The sequence below is a fragment of the Anser anser genome, assembly GCF_964211835.1.
Source record: "Anser anser genome assembly, chromosome: 5".
NCBI classification, from domain to species: domain Eukaryota; kingdom Metazoa; phylum Chordata; class Aves; order Anseriformes; family Anatidae; genus Anser; species Anser anser.
The window spans coordinates 48,156,020-48,173,655 of NC_139725.1; the positions used below are offsets into that span (position 1 = coordinate 48,156,020).

At 37.5% G+C, this 17,636-nt stretch overlaps 1 protein-coding gene across 17 annotated transcripts in view; it reads right to left on the minus strand.

The window, feature by feature from the left end:
- LOC310900994 (uncharacterized protein) overlaps positions 1–17,636 on the minus strand; it is a 382,517-nt gene that overhangs the window by 318,420 nt on the left and 46,461 nt on the right. The window contains exon 4 of one of the 17 annotated variants that reach the window (XR_014585510.1): positions 13,271–13,362. The exons of the other annotated variants lie outside the window; for them this stretch is intronic. The gene's annotated coding sequence lies outside the window, so the exon portion shown is untranslated. The remainder of the gene's footprint in view (positions 1–13,270; positions 13,363–17,636) is intronic. 17 annotated transcript variants of the gene reach the window in all.

Genomic DNA, 17,636 nt, shown 5'->3' on the forward strand with positions numbered 1-17,636 from the left:
CTACCTTCTGCAAAATCTAGTAGGCAGTGGCGTACATGCAAAATCCAACAGATAAACTAAGCCCATATTAAAGATAACATCGCTTAAAGATAAATCAGCATGTGAACCTCAGTCTGACTCCTTTCCAATTTGTTGGTTCTTTGAACCAGCTCCTGTGGTTTCAGCTACAGCCAAGCCAAACCAAAACCAGACAGGGACTGTTTCCAGACTCTGACCCAGATGTATCTGATAGTGCTTTGAACAAAACCTGAAACCTGATCCCCCCAAAATCTGAACTCTGAGACTGTGACTGAAAATTCAACAGAGAAACTGCTTGAACAACCTTAGATAACTGATACCACCAGCTTCCCAGCTATTTGTTTTTGGCCCTCTGCCACCTTCCTCCTTCCACAAGTCAGCCCACCGCACAGCAGCTAATACAAACATTTCTGCCAAACTAGCACTGTGAGCTGTTCCAAGGGCAAGAATGAATGGACAGAGGAAGGCAGTGACTCCTTGTGCTTCCAGTTGATTGTGAAGTTTCCCCTTTAGCATAGTTCTAGTTCCCATCCAGATCCTCATGAAGACTTTAATATATGCAGGCAGTGCTGCAAAGAATTGCCTCACTGAAGACTCTCTGATTTCTGCCAGAATGATAACGGCAACTCAGAACTTCTAAATAATAAGATAGTTCATAGCCAGTGTCAGTACAAATATGTAAGATGTAAAAGGTCCTTTAGCTACCAGCAAAAGAACATGAGACACATGAGAAATGTAGTACAACACTACTTCATTGCTAGAGGAATGCAATGTAGACAGCAGTGTTGTTTTGTCTGCAGCCTGTAAAAGAACTGAGAAGTATCTCATATTTAGTCTTCACTCTCTTTTTTATCCTCAAGCACTGGTAAAACTGGAATGAACTGGAAATGGAAATGCTTGGTAATTCATCATAATTGAATTACCAATATATCAACCCCTAAAACTTAACAACAAGCCAAAAGGTTGGTGTAGCTTTGGGCAAATAATTGAAATAATGTTTTATGCTCCATTTCCATGCTGGAAACCTCCTTACAATGCACAAAGATCAATATTCAACATGATAGATGGATGGTTTTGAAAGCTTCAAAAGCTAGCTGGCTGACTTCTAGCTCATGAGATATGAGAAATGTGTCAACCATTGCACGACTGTGCCATTAGTTTTGCAAACTCATCTAATATGTGTTTGTGAAAAAGAACAAAAGGATTTGTGACTTGCCTGTGTAATAACTTTCAACACATGGGAAGGCAGCTCAGCTGTTTTCTAACTCATCAAACTTTCTTCAGATCTGGAAAGGCTAAATTGAATTCAAAATTGCAGAACAATTTTATTCTACACACTGAGTTTACTTTGTGAAGCAGAAGTTTTACTGAAAAACATAGCAAAGTAAAGCCAAGGACCCAGCTTTGACAGAGGACCCAGATCTCACTTGAAGGTTACCTGCGAGATGCAAGTTGAGGTAAGGGTGGTCATGTGCTCTCAGGGTGCCAGAGGAAACATATGGAAGTGGAAGGGAAGAGTCATCACTTCATCTGTCTTCCTCATGGCTGTCCTGTTGGAAAACCTTGTCAAAAAAAAGGAGCTAGCTCTGCTCAATTTCTTATTAGGTTGTTAGTATTTAGTACTTTACCAGTGAAGATTTGTGCACTTACTCTTTATTTATTATGGTAGTACTTAAAGATTATTACATAGTAATTGCCTCAAAGGGTTCATGGTCACTCTGATATGGAAAGTGCTAGCAGCTTGATAAATGGCCTTTTTTCCTGGCTAGGCATAAATTCAAAGATGATAGACATAAGTTTGGTTCAATATAAATACAGCAGTAGGAATAGGGTAGCATGACTTCACTCCACAGTGAGAAAAAGCATATGAGGCTATCAGGGCTGCCTCTCATAGCAGAAATATATCCCATATGTCCTGTGCTTGGTAAGCAATGTAATGGTGCGTGGAGATTCTACAGACCGTATTATGAAATCCCTCTTTCTCCTATTCCCCATTTAACTCTTCACTGAAGCATAGGCCAGAATCTCATCTTTCAGTGACTTAGCAGAAAGCATTACACAAGCAATTAACTACAGAGCGAACGAAGAAGTCTTGATAAGTAGACGTTAATAGTTCCTGGTCATCTTTCAAAATGAAGACCATTCACCTTAGGACACGAGGAGGTGAACTAACCCAGCTGCTGCTGATCAAGGTTACCTGGATACCACCATCAATGTGTCCCAGCATGTCATTACACACCTCATCTACTCTCACACAGGAGATTACCCTTTACATTTCTTGTCTCCTAATATCTGCCTATTTAGCTATGTGCCTGTTTGCTAACACAGTCCTGCAAAGTAAACTGATGGAAAGGAGAGAATGGGAGGGGAGAGGAAGGGAGTGAAGGGGAAAAAAGGGAAGGGGAGGAAAGAAGAGAGTAAAGAAAAAGGAAATCACACAGATCCTTTCATAGACTGCATAGTGAAGAGAATCTTCACGGATCCTAGAGATGAGGAGCATGAATGATGTTAACTCTAGGAAAGCATGAAATAAAATTCAGATGTGTGCAAACAGCATGGTGGTGGAGGCTGCTAGACAATACACTGTACTCCCATAAACTTCACTGAAGTTTATCTACTCAGAATGTGCAGTTCCTCCGAAATAGAAATAATTCACAAACAACATACTTGCCAGATATTTTTTTTAAAAAAAAAAAGGAAAAGTGGAGAAAAAATAAAAACAAGAAAAGTGGAGGAAGTTGACATGCAATATTTTCAGAATCAATCATTTAAAGTTTTTCGTTCTGAAGGAACTTCACCTTCCTATTTTGTTTTATAGTGTAAATTATACTATAGTTCAAATTTTTAAATCACAACACACTTCTCATCAACTTCTACTGTAGCTGCAAGTGTTCTCAAGGATAAAGTTGTCAGAGTTTCTCAGCTAAACAGCAACAGGAACTTTTAGCAAAAGCAAAACTGTCTGTTTTCCTTTAGCTTGTTTTGAGTAACAATAAAATTGGAAGGAAGGGAGGGAGAAAAGATGCCTTAGGCAAGCACTTCAACCTAACTGGTTGAACTGCTAATGAGTATCTGTAAACAAGCTCCTATAACAAGAAGTGTCATGGAAGTGACACAGTTATCACCAGTACAGAGAGATCTGAGGAGCTGTTGAGACTTAACATTTTTACCCAGCTCCTTTGTACATCTGGAGAATAATATCTTAACTGCAAAGCATATTGGAGTTTACTAATGGTATCACTAGATGCAATCCAAGTATTATTGCCTTTATTTCTGTTTACACGGATGTAGATATGTGTTTTCCTGTCCCTTCCTCAATCCATCAATGCGAAAGAAAATAGACAAGTACTAAGTATCAATTCTTTTTAATTACAATCCTGACATGTTTCTAAATAACAGTTCACCTAGAATTTATGAGTTTGTCAAGGCAGGCAGGAGGATATGTTTCCTCCTGAGGAAACATAAGATTAGGTATTTGGAAAAGAAAAAATATTATATAATGTGTATTGTAATATTTATGACTGGAAAAGTATAACTGCTTTACTGTTTAATTTTCATTTATTAAATGAAAAAGTGATCTGCCTTTTGTCTTGTGTTGCTCAGTTCCTCAGCCCAGAGGGTTCTAAAGGAATTTGCTGCTTTTTAACACCTTATCTACCTACAATTAAAGAAAATTGTGGAGAATTAGAAAAGAAGTTTAACATTTGGCTCTGAAAGTAAGTCTCTTTTATAAGATTTGAAACTTAACTGCAATGAGTTTTGAACAATATGCACACAGAAGCATACAGAATTTATTTGTTCAGCAGCATTAGTAATATGTGCAAAGCAGATACCGTGTCTTCTTATAAATTTCTGATCTTTGACCCTTTAAATATGGAAAAATAACTGCTTGAATTCCAATTTTTTTGCAGCTGTTAAATGGCTATTCTGTATCCGCTAGTTATAAACTCCCCCTCAGTATCTCCCATCTGGTAAACAGGATTTGCTTTTGTTACTTCCTAAGAAAACAACTCTGTGGTTCTTATAACAGAAGCACATATAAGGTTATTTTTATTTTGCTAACTTTTGAGATCTGCCTGAAGTTGTTCCATGTCCCAGCTATTAGCTGGAATGAAAATGGGATCCAGCTGGTACCTCAACCATTAGAAACTTCAAGCAGACAGGCTTAAAAGTCAGGTGTGAATATTTGTAGTGGAGTCTGTTTAAGACTGAAGAAAGATTTATCTAAGATTGTTCTCTGTACAGGAACTGATCTGTTGCATCACAGTTGCTCGTCCAGATCTTTCCTTGTTCTGGCAAACCCATTTGTTTCTTTCGTTGTAAATTTGTCTTATTCTTCTTTCCACATCCATCACAAAGAATGACCTTTTCTTCTTTAAGATATTTTTCCACTGAACCAGACTCTTCCTCAGGTTTATCCTCCATCATAAAAAAATTCTCAGCAGCTTCTTACAGTTTTTAACTGGGCAGCTGTAGGTCTAATTCTTTATTAAGTTGTTTTGATAATTTTTTCTAAATAAACATAGATTGGGCCACTGATGGAGCCCTAGGGAGCTGATTACAAAGAAGTGAGCTTTCAGCCTTCCTAGATTGTACCACAACTTAGTCCCCAGAAGTGACTAAAAAAGTGAGAGAATTATTTTGTCTGCTTCCCAATGAAAGCATGTTCTATCTTAAAATATTAGATCCTAATAGATCACCAATACTCATACATAATTAGGCTCTACAAGGTGAATTTTAGCAGAGTTACTTGGACTGGTAGCTACCTTGCCAATATAATACGTTTTATACAACGGACAAAAGTCCCAACAGAGACCTTGATGAACAACACAGTAAAATGATATCTGTATTCCTCATCTCTTAAAAGATAATAATAACATTGCTTCCTGACATCTTTGATGATCTTGTCAGTGAGATATCTAGATCTTTGTGAAAGAATGCGTTTCTACCAATCTAGCAGCATGAAAACACAGGATCTCTTTTGAAGTCCAGAAATTGCTACCATCTACAAATAATAGTGTTAGTAATGGATATATAGGTCATGGGCAGCATATAGGGACATTAACAGAAGAAAGGAAACAGCTTTGATTATTCTAATGAGAAAAATATTTTTTCCTTTGAAGAGCTGATTGATTTTTTTATTTTATTCTGTGAATTATTAGTGAATAACAGTGAATCTATTACTACTGAATATGAGCCAGCAGTGTGCTCAGGTGGCCAAGAAGGCCAATGGCATCCTGGCTGGTATCAGAAATTAAGTGTGGCCAGCAGGACTAAGGAAGTGATTATCCCTCTGTACTCAGCTCTGGTGAGGCCACACCTCAAATACAGTGTTCAGTTTTGGGGCCCTCACTACAAGAAGGAAATTGAGGTGCTAGACCGTGTCCAGAGAAGGGCTATGAAGCTGGTGAAGGGTCTAAAGAACAAGTCTTGTGAGGAGCAGTTGAGGGAACTGGGTTTATTTAGCCTGGAGAGAAGGCTGGGTTTATTTAGCCTGAAGGCTCAGGGCCTTATGCAACTACCTGAAAGGAGGTTGTACTGGAGTGGGGGTCAGTCTCTGCTCCCAAGCAACAAGCGATAGGACAAGAGGAAATGTCCTCAAGTTGCACTAGCAGAGGTTTAGTTTGGATACTAGGAAAAATTTCTTCACTAAAGGGGTTGTGAAGCATTAGAACAGGCTGCCCAGGGAAGTGGCTGAGTCACCATCCCTGGAGGTATTCAAAAGATGTGTAGATGTGGTGCTTAGGGACATGGTTTAGTGGTAGACTTGGCAGTGCTAGGTTAATGGCTGGACTTGGTGACCTGAGAGGTCTTTTCCAACCTAAGCGATTCTAAAATTCTATGACTTAATAAAACAATAAAGATACATTCAGTTCCCTACAGCTTAAAAGAGAAAGAATAGGTAAATGAGATTATATAGCAAAACAGTGACAGAGCAAATACAAATTACAAGTTCAGCCTATTTTGAAGGCAGATATTCCATGAGTTCTCTAACAGAAGGAATTATATACCTGCCTATATAGCACAATAAATTTCCTTTTAAAAATGAAGTAATTTCTGAGCTCTTCAGCGTAAGAATTATGCTTAGCTTATGATTAAAGTGACAGCACTGGCATTAACATTTAATGTTCCCAATATTGTCATATTACAATAAATCAAACTGTAAGAAGCTGTAAGATCCTTTCTTTATCTTAGTGAAAAAGAGTTACAGGGCTTTAATTTGAATGAATGTTAGCTTATGATTAAGAAACAGGTTATTGATAGGGAGTTGTATGAATTTGCATCTCTGTAGAATTAAGAGAAAGAGGCATACATATTTTATAAAACATGCAATGCATTGGTCTGTCAGTGCCAACCAGCATTCTGGGACTTCATTAGTATGACAGGATATAGAGATGACAGGCTTGCAGGTAGAAATAATGATCTAATGATTGTTTGGAATGCATATACTCTATTGCTTCAAACTCTTGGTGTGTATTTTTCTTGTTTGGTGTACAGTGCTTTCAGTTATAAAGGTGAAGGAAAAATTTCAAATCAGAAGATAATACATTCAGTTACCCGTCAATAGTAACCGTTCACACATAACTGCTTTTCTCATCAGCATATCTCAAAGTGTGGAAAAGGAGAGGCTGAAGGTCCCATTCTGCCCAAGAATGCATCAATAGGCAAAGTATGCTTTTGATAATGTGTTTTATATTTCATATGGTGGTATTGAAGAACCAGGACTAGTATTGTTCCAGAATAGTTTGGGACATAAAACAAGAATTTGTTTTCAAAGTAGTGGGTGGATGCATGTGCTTCTGCACACACATCCTGGTACATGCACTGAATTATAGCAAAATTATGAAATTACTTCCTTTATATAAAGCTACTTACAAATTAACCTTCCCTTATGCTGCATACTTTGCAAGTACTGAATAACAGATACCTTTTGCTTAAAAAGTAGCCCTCACAGAACAGACAAGTCAAGGATAAGAGAAAGAGATAAAAAACTATAGAGCTCTGGCAACCAATATGCTTGTCCCTGAGTTGTTTTTATTCCTGTTAGTGAATGGAGGTGGAGCATAGCTTCGGGAAGGGATGTAGAGAGAAAAAAAAAAAAAAAAGTAGAATGTTCTGAAGGGAAACATGGGTAGAGGAAGGGCCCTGCAGGAAGTTGTGTAATGACCAAAATAAAGAGCCTGTGCCAAAAGATTTGTAACTTACAAGAACATGCTTGATGCTCTTTGCATTGTTTTTTGCAGGAAAGGCCTTTAAGTTTCTAAGACTGAACTGCATGCTGCACTTGTATCCAGGATCTCCTTGAACCCAGCCTTCCCAACACCTGTATTACTGTAGCCATAGCTTCTGAGGACATTAGCATGTAGCAAGCAAGACTGAGCAGAGACAGGCTGGTCACAACTGAAGGCAGAATTATTAGCATTATTACTGTTTACAGCTCCCCGTTGTTTCTTGCCTCCAAAAATCTCACTATAACCCTAAAATGGAGTGAAAGGATGTTATTTTTTCATAGAGTCCCTAGCCCCGTGTCACCAAGAGACTTCAGCAACTGCCTGCTATTGGCATCCACACCCAACATTAGGGAATAAATGAAATCCAGCCATGGGGATCCTTACAGTCCACTGACCTTTGAGTGTCACTCTAGTCCTGATACTGCCTGGGGCTCCCAGCCCAGAGGTTAATTGTCTATTTTACCTTAACATTGTCTTGTCCAGAATAGCCAGAGACTAAACTGTTTGAGGAATGGATTCAGTATGTAGGAATACAAAGACCCACAATTCAAGGCAGCTGAAGACATGGTTTCCAAATCCCAAATTCTGCCCAATTTGAGTCAAAGAGTTGAAATTAAATCTCTTGTAAGCCTGGCTTTAAATGTAGGCAAAGGAAATGGTGGATTATTCTACAAACATCTGGAGCTGCAAACACAAAAAAAATTATTATTCACAGGCAGTCATTGTTTCCAATTAAAATTGGCAGAGTGTCATGTGTGATTAATCTAATTCTCTCAGAATTGTATTGAGAAATTAAGACGTTAATGGGGAAGATCTGAAAAAAAATGGTTCTACATTCCTTAGGAAATAAGGTAACATTGATTCATATCTCGTATGCCAGGTCAGCCTCTCTCAATCTTTCCTAAACAACTATATACTCAATTATTCATTGGAATAAAGGAAAGGGAAATAAAGGTTCTAGAATCCAAAGATTAAGGTGACAAATGGAAAGAATGTATCTCATTTGGTCTCTTTTGAATTTTGAATTAAACTACCCTAGATTTTAATAAATACTTTCCAGCTTCCAGCAACTTTTCTTTATAAGGCAGGAACTCTCTCTTAAACCATACTAACCAACATTTACTCATATTCCTGTGTGATTTGTGAGTCCCATTCACAGGTACTTTGCTTTCCCTGTGTAACAAATTGGGATGCTAGACTTCCAAATCCAGGATGAATATTCTGTCAGCTGATGGAATCCCAGGCATGTTGAAGTTATGTAGACATAGGACTAGATCCACTGAAGGATTTAGCTATCATAATATGAAGAATCAAATAACCTCTAACAGAGGCAGGAACTTAACTTGGCTTCTGGCCATGTTCCACCAGCACTTCATCTTGAGGAGCTGAATTAAAGAGGATCAGGATTATGACCTTAGTCCCTGTACTCTCTCCTCCTTGTGGGGTATAATGATATTAGATATTCACCAGCTTAGATGATTTCAGGGTGGAGGCTCCATAATCTAATTTGTAGTTGAAGAACAGCTTGCTGAATAACAGCAAGCAACAATTAGGTACCCACTCGCTTAGCCAGACATGCAGCCTTTAATACACCAGGTGAAAATTGAAGCAGTTTGAAACCTAATTCGGAAGGGGATCAGACAATTTGCCTTTATAGTGGCAATGTCCATCAGAGGAGCAAATGGAAATAGTTACAGAGTCTGTTCTCTAGTTTTACAACACCGGATCACATCTGAGTCGCCATGTCCTTTTTTAGCTTTAATTCCATTCAATTTTGTAACAGTCAGTTGATCAAAAGATTAATTCAATGGTAGTTGTCCTACTGAGGAAGAGCCCCAGAGCAGCAGAAATTTAAAAGCATAAATCAATGAACTTAGCAGTTGCTCATATTTATTAATCTCAAATCAACCCATTTCTTCAATTCAATGAATCTTGCAGCTACCACTGTGCTTTACATTCATTTGTGAAGTTCTAAAATTGATTCTGATTTATTTCTTTCTGCAGCCCCACACCACTTTTGCCAGGTAGCATTATCTACTCCATCCTACAGAAACAGACCTCAGGTGCAAAGAGGCCTGATGCTTTCTTTGTACCTGGTCACACTGAATGATTGGGAAAAGTTTGGAATTAATGCCAGCTCTTCAGACTTTCTGCCCTCTGCTTTAAAACTCATTCCTTACCTATAGAGATGGAAGTAAATATAGATAAGACTCTAGTGCATATGAACTTTTCTGTATGTTTTTTCCACCACTAAGCCATCTGCTTGACATTTTATACAAGAGGTTCCATGATTTGGAATGGGAAGGAGAGGAACTGTTAAAGTGAAGATTCTCTATCAGTCTAACCTACTTATAACCCCCGAAGCAACACCTCATCAGCACTGGGAGGTATGTGTGAGACTAGATTTTTTTCAATTATGCACATTTAATTTTTATTTAAAAATCCTTCTTTCCTCTTAACTTCATCTTCCGTTGTGCTCACATCCTAGCTATGTTTTACAGAGAACCAACCATTTCATCAAAGTGTGAACTGGAAAGCAGCAGCTTTGCCATACAGACTGATTTGTTAGCAAAGGATAAATCAACGTGGCAGGCAGAAATACAGTGGAGATTATAACACAAATGGCAAATGTGGAAGGCCTCCCAAATGGGAGGGGTTTGGTGTTGTAGGGGGAAATGAATGATTTATGGTGCAGAAAAGAGAAAGTTTCCTTTGTGGTGATATTACATTGCCTTTAAATGGAGTAGGAGGGTGAGAGAAGAAGGAAGAGGGAAACAGAAAAAAAAAAAAAAGTTTTAGTTCTAAGACATACAGCATACAACGCTTTGCTTTTTGAACTACTTTGCCACTAAGAATTTATTTTGAGAAGCATTTTTCATGGGTTTGTATTCAAGGAAAGGAATAGTCTGGAGAATTTCCTAACATTTATGAATTGCTAATATGCATGAAATATGAAGGCTAGACCACAAAAATATCTGTTAACACAAACTGGAATGTGCATATACTCAGACAGCTACTAAGCAGGCAATTAAATTAAGGAAGTCTAAGATATAAACCAATCCTAAATCTCCTTAAGAAAACATTTTCTCCTTAAGGCAGGCATGAGATAGGTATTTTACATATCCAAATAACTACAAGTCTAGGAACAGCTGCTTAATTCTCAGCAACAGATTAGAGAATCCAAAATACAGAATGGTTTGTGCCCTGCTCACAGACCTCAGAACTCCTGCAGGTGGATCAGCTGTTGATCCAGGGGCTTGACACCATCAAGTCCACATCATGAACTAAAGACACAGGCTCTGATGAAACTGTGTTGTGCCCAGGCTATCCTGTGTTGCTTAATCCAGAGTTTCCAGAAGTTAGTTACCCTGCTTTAATTTTGTTTTGCTTGTGGAGTACTCAAAGCAAGGCAATGCCTTAGTACTGTCAACACAATTAAAACAATATGGTCAATAAATGCCTTTACTAGAAAGACAGTCATATTCCATGGTTTTTTGTATCTAATTTAAACATCTGAATTAGTACCTAGCCTTCATACAGGCTACATACAGGGCAATTAGGGATGCTTCAGATACTCCCCTAAGATTCCGCTCATAAAATAGAGAGATGAAATACCTAATTTGGGCATCTCCTTTAAATGCATAACTGACCCCCATGTTCACTACTCACGGGCTCTTTACTGAGAATACTTTACAGGCACAATGAGTAGAAAGAATTAAAAGGCAAACTCAAATATTTTGCTTTACCACAGCAAACACAATTTAATAAGTTTATTCTGGGAACATAACGGTGGCTATACTGAGCCAGATCAAAACTTCACTGAACTCTATATTCTATCACTATCAGGGAACAGTAACAGACACCTAGGGAGATCCTAGTGAATAACAAGATGGTAAACAGATAGTGATAATCCCCACACCTTCAATACATGTCCCAGCCCCCAATATATTATGTTATTATATTCTTACAGGGCAAGCAATCATAAACCCTACTTCCTTTCAACAGCAGCATTCCCTTCTTTAATTCGTTTTATCAACATCTTGTGCAGTAAAGGTGATTGTAGCTCATTGTTCCAAGGAGTATATTTTATTGACCATGTTTAGTCTAAGAGAAAAGATAAATTTTTAACAAGATGCTTGCCAACTCTGTAAAGTCTTAGTTTTTTGAGTATTTTTTTGACTTGGAGGTGGTCAGATGATGAGAACATGCAGAGTTCAAAGTTGGCCTCTTTTCTACAGAAACCACACGTTCTGTCTCCAGACCACATACCAAATTACAGTGGTGATCCCATGGTGTGAATATATGCTCATTCTTAAGAACTGACCTATTATCACCCAGCTCACTATATCAGGATTATCAAGCAAGCACCAATAGATAGCTTTCAACGTTCAAAATCTCAGGTGGCATTTGATTGCCATACTGCATTTAGACAACAGCCTCAGACATATAGGTTAATTTTTAGGTAGTCTTGCATAGAGGCAGGAGTTGGACTTGATGATCCTTGTGTGTTCCTTCCAACTCAGGGTTATTCTATTATTCTAGGATTCTATGAACTTATAAAGTTCTCTGTGGCACCACCAAAGCTTCAGGCCAGTCTGTTCCCCAATAAAATTTCTAAACAATGATTCTGAAACTCCTGAAAGTGCTGCTTGTTCACCTTCATATGCTTAACGGAAACTCAGTACTGTAAACTGATTTACACCAGTTAAAGAATTTAATCATTCTTGGAACTTTACTAATAAAAATTGTAGAATCATTTAGGTTGAAAAAAAAAACATCAAGTCCAACCATCAACCTGACCTACTGAGTCCCATCGCTAATCCATGTCCCTTAGTGCCACGTCCACACATCTCTTAAATACCTCCAGGGATGGTGGCTACTACTTCCATGGGCAGCCCGTTGCAATGCTTGATCACCCGTTCTGTGAAGAAATTCTTCCTGACATCCATACTAAACCTCCCCTGGCACAACTTGAAACCATATCCTCACGTTCTATCACTTGTCCTCTGAGAAGAGACCAGCACCCTGGCTGGTCTCCAACACCAGCTGCAGCCTCCTTTCAGGTAGTGAATGATGAGGTGTCCCCTCAGCCTCCTTTTCACCAGACTAAAAATTCCCATTTATAAAATAAAAATTCCATTTATAAATTAAAAATTCCAATTATAAACCATTCTTTATAAGTCTTGTCTTCCAGTCCCTTCAACAGTACCTCTGAATGAAATTTAAATCTGTCTACTTTTTGGAAAACTCCTTTTTTTTTCCATTAAAAACAAACAAACAAAAGACAATCCTATGTATTTTAGCACAGTCATAGTAAATCATCATTATACTATTTAATTTTTACCAGTTTTTTTTTTTTGAAATGCACTCACCAGATCCATCTCAAAATGAATGAATCATTCTTTTGATAAAAAGCAACAAAGTTATTCAAATGGTTAAAATATTAATCCTAAACCAGGGAATAAGGCAAGAAAAATCAAAATCTTAGATTTCTTACTGTAAAGGTTCAGCAATTCATTTCCATCTTACATTAATCATTTGAGCCACCTTTGTGGGAAAAAAAAAAAAAGCCTCCTAAATCAAGCTCTAGTCAGGAAGATGCTGTCAATATTTAGAGGAAGCCATGAACAAAGATTCCCAAGTTCTCACCTTCACTGACATACAGCCTCACAGCCTACTCAGGCCTGTTTCCTTGTTAAAATGGGTATCACAAGGCCTCATTAATCATAGACTACAGTGAATATAGCTAATAGCAGAATGGGAGGGGCTGTGTGACAAAAGTATCTCCATACTCAGAAGAAAAAATGTCCATGCTTGATTCTGATTCTTGGAGAAAACATGTGGTTTGTTTTTAGTATAATATGACACAAGGATGAAAACATTCATATTTGTATTGTCTCGGTTTGCTTCCAAAAATCTTTTTTTTTAATCCCATGTAATAAAATTAAAGAACAGGAGTCAATGTGAAAAACATTACTGTTATTCTCTGATCAAATTGTTCATCCAAGAATATCACTTACTCTCTCTGTAATGTTGCTGCAGTTCTTAGAAAGAGTAGACAGCTTCTGAATGTGTTTTTCAATCACTTTTCTCCTCTCTCTTCATCAGTGACCTGAGAAACACAAAAAAGCCCCACTGGAGGAGCTACAAAAATCCATTTCTTTTATAGAAGGCAACTTAAAAAATAATACATTGCCCTCTTTCCCTCCACAATCGCGTACCAACAGAGGGGAAAAAACATCAAATATTAAGATATAAGAATACTGACTAGGAAAGAATTAACTAAATTGTGCAAGAAAATGAATGCCAACAACTGAGGAAAAGAGAAGTAATTCAAAATTAGATTTCAAAAGAGGGGATGTTTGTGAGAAGGAATGATTGAATGCAGCAATAAAGAGAGAATTGAGACAATAACTAAAGGCTGTATAGCTGGACACATTTAAAGCAAAAATAGAGTCATTCTCAATATAAACATAAAAGAGGGAGTGGAGGGTGTGAGAGTCCATTGCAGCAAATGTCCAATATAAATTCTGTTATAAAACCATAGCATCTGGATTTTACAGTGCAAACATCAAACTGTAAAGGTCTGACTGGGGCAGTCCTGGATCTGAATACCATCTTGCTCTTTCAAGAAACCTCTGTGTATATGGTACTTATAAAGTCCAAAAAACATTGCTTAAAGATACATGACCCCAAATGGGGAATAACTCAGATAAATATAGCACTAGATAAGTCATCTCAGGTTTTACACAAATGGCCCAATGTATATTGGGGCATGTTTCCAAAAATTGCAGTTCGTTATTTACAGACACTAGGGTCAAATGAACAAGTCATTATTTCCAGCAATTTCTAACTCTAACTGCAGGTTACTTTTTGATCTGTTGGAAACAATTTTGCTAACTTGGAGCTTTTGTTGGTTGGTTGCATCTTTACTTTTTGAACACTTTGTGTATTCACTTATTGAAAAGGCAGCACAAGAATTCTGATGAGAGATAGGTCACACTTCATGTTTCTATTTTTTCAAGTGAATAGAAGTAACTTTTTAAAGCTAGTTTCCAAGTCAAAAGGTTCAAATATGAATTTTATTTATGCTTTCCCATAGTATTTGTGAGGACAAAAGGTCATTCTAAGAAATGCCTCCTGCTAGGATTATAGTATTTACGGATTATAAATTCTCAGGTGCTAGAAACAGAGTTGCAACATCTTTAATAAAAACAGACAAAATACCCGCAGAAAATAACTGAAAGGATTTCCCTGCCTCCTTCATATGCACAGGTGGGTGGACTTGGTCCTTGAAGAATGCACTGTTCTACCTCACATACAAGCTCCTCAGATTTCCATCATTCATTCCATCTTCCTTCACCTACCCTCTCTCCTTGAGCTTTTCTCACTTTGTTTTTTCTCTCTTGTATGTGGTGTCATACAGACTTTCTTTTCTCTTTCTATGCCTCCTCCTATTTAGGAAAATTCTGTAAATAGTTCAGAGGGGATCATCCCTCACAATTAAAGACTTAAGAAGCTCAAACCACTACAAAACTTCATTACTGAACACTTCATTATTGTCTATGTGATCTTTACTATCATCTTTACTATCACATGATAGTTTCTGATTAGAAAGATGAGCAATCTGGAAAATTACTGTTACAAATTGAGCATTCAACAAAACTAACAAAGCACTGGAATAAGACTAAGGCACGTGGTAGATTCTCTATGACATGGATACTTAAATCAAGGTCATCCACAACTTGTGTTCCCAACACAAGTGTTAAAGAATGGCATTCTACTGCCTATGTTATCCAGGAGTTACAGTTAGCTGGACATAATGGGTTCTTCTGGACTTTAAGTGTAAAAGTTCTTCTAATCAAGTTCTTCTAATCTTCCAACCAAGCTTTCCATCATATTATATAAATAGGCCATGACACATGGGATGAGTGCTCTGTGAAATAATACCTTCTTTTATTTGTTATAGAGCAGCAGATGATCCTGAATTGCCTGTTGAAGGAAGGCAAAAAAAAGAAAAAAAAAATCTGATACACTCCCCCTCCTTTTCATGTTTAATGCTACAATAATCAGATACACCTCCACCTGGAAATTTATAGCAGCAGACATGATCATCTCTCTCTCCAGAATATATCTGGTTTTACAATCTTACATCGGATTCTTTTGAATTGCAGCCCATTACATGTGCTATGTGGCATCATGAGTTTAATTTAGCACCCACTGAAGTGAGTAGCAGTCACTCATTACCTCAGACTATCAGACTACCAGACCATTCAGTTACCAGAACTTCAGCTTTATGTATGATCTTTACAAGTATCTTCTGAAGACTACGCATCTTTGTGTGTATACACATGCACACACCAATGCATTCTGTCTTGAATTCTACACATATATATTTCTGTGCCAGTGCTAAGATTGTTGTAATTGCCTGTGATGTATACTGAACCAGCAGGAGAGTTGCCCCTTCACCCTTCGCTGATGAAAAATAAATATCACATTTGCATTCAAATGCCAGAGTGAGCAGAAGCAGCAGATCAATCTGGATTGATATGGTGGCGAACCAAAGTTTAGAAGTTTCTCCTTTCGAAAATTCTTCCCTTTGTCCCTAGCAGTCACAGTTCTTTGATGATTTCAGTGACTGGACCTATAGCCTCAGCAGTATAGTTGCATTGGAAGAGCTGAGATGTGTCAGAGGCAGTTCCTGACAGCTTACAGACAGAACAAGCAAAATGGATTCCTTCAGCCTCATTACCAGCTTTATTACAAAAGCTAGCATATAATACAATTAAATAAAAAGAGAGATGGAATGATGAAGAGGTGGCAATGGCAGGTACTCCCAAAGTACGATGGTATCATGGTGTCTCTATCATAGTTTCAAAGGACTAGAGCAACTAGACGGGGTTCTCTGGCAGATGGACGTATTCTTTTACAGGTAGATGAGAGGACCTGGGTAAAGGGTGAAGCACCCAGGAAGACATCTTTTTAATACGGGAAAGATTAATATGCCTATTACCCTATTCCTTACATCTTTGTTTTCAATTTTGAACCTAGCAGTCTGATGTTAGCTATTGGATCTTTTTTATTATTAAGACTCTCAGTTTTGTGGTGGTGTCAGGTACACAGAGTCAAGCTGAGCTCCAAAGATATGAACATCAGATGAGGCAGTATATACAATGAGATGTGAGGAATCAGCACTGTAAACCCCACAGTTTCTATTTGACTACCGTGTTGCTAAATAAAAGTAGCAAAAATATTAAACCATAAACTTTCATGCTCTCTGAGATCTACACTGCCACCCCTTCTTCCTGTATGGGAAAATATATATTTGACTAGTTAAATTCAAGTAAGATATATGTCAAGTTTGTTAGTCCATTTTGTTGTCAGGGAACCCTGATGTTAACGTTTCTAAATAACTAGATCCATGTTATGATTCCTCATAGAGAATAAGCAAGCAATATAATGTCTTTTGGCCCTCTGAGCTATTGTAACAGCATTTTTGAATGTTGCTTTATTGACCCATCAATAACCATTCAATGTTAACTCCTGCAGAAATGTACTAGGGAGAGAGATGATCATGTCTGCTGCTATAAATTCCCATTTTGAGGCATATTTGATTATTGTATCGTTAAGCATGAAAAAGGGGGTGTACCAGCCATACTTATCTTTTTTTGCCTCCCATCAACAGGCAGTTCAGGATCAAGAGCTGTTCACATAAGCAAAACCACATCAAAAAAAGACAAGTATAAAAAAAAAAAAAAACCGAACACTTGCTGTCAGCCTGCAGCTATTATAAATGAGTAATTTATAAGCATGTAATTTACAGAATGTGTGTAGAAGCACATTTAATGCTGATACAAAGACATCTTAGATATTTAATGAGGTTTTTATAGCATATTGTGCTAAGTTTAATGCAGGCATGTAGGTATAGCTTCCTCAGCAATCACTAAGGATTGGTTAAGGGTGTTTTCTTTCTTTTGATTGTAAGTCTGAAAAATATGCATTTAAATAGGACCCTAGGTAAATTTACATAATTATTTCAAATCTGTCAATGTCTATTCTTTGGACATGATCATTCTCCAATGTGTGGAGGTTACATTAGTTACGAGGAGCTTTTTTGTTGTTGTTGTTGGGTTTTCTTCTTTTTTTTAAAAAAAAAAAAAAACTAACAATGTTACCATGATTAGAAAACAAATACTCTATTTAATGGATGGCTTGATCTTTCAGGAAAATGCTGAGAGGCATCCAAGGGAGAAAGGTCTACTTACCATAAAACACATTTTCAGTATATTTGTTTTTTATTATTATTTATTTATGTATGTGCATTTGCATGAAAACATGGCTAAGAAGCTAATAAAACTCTTTCTCTCTGCATAACCCCCTCCACCA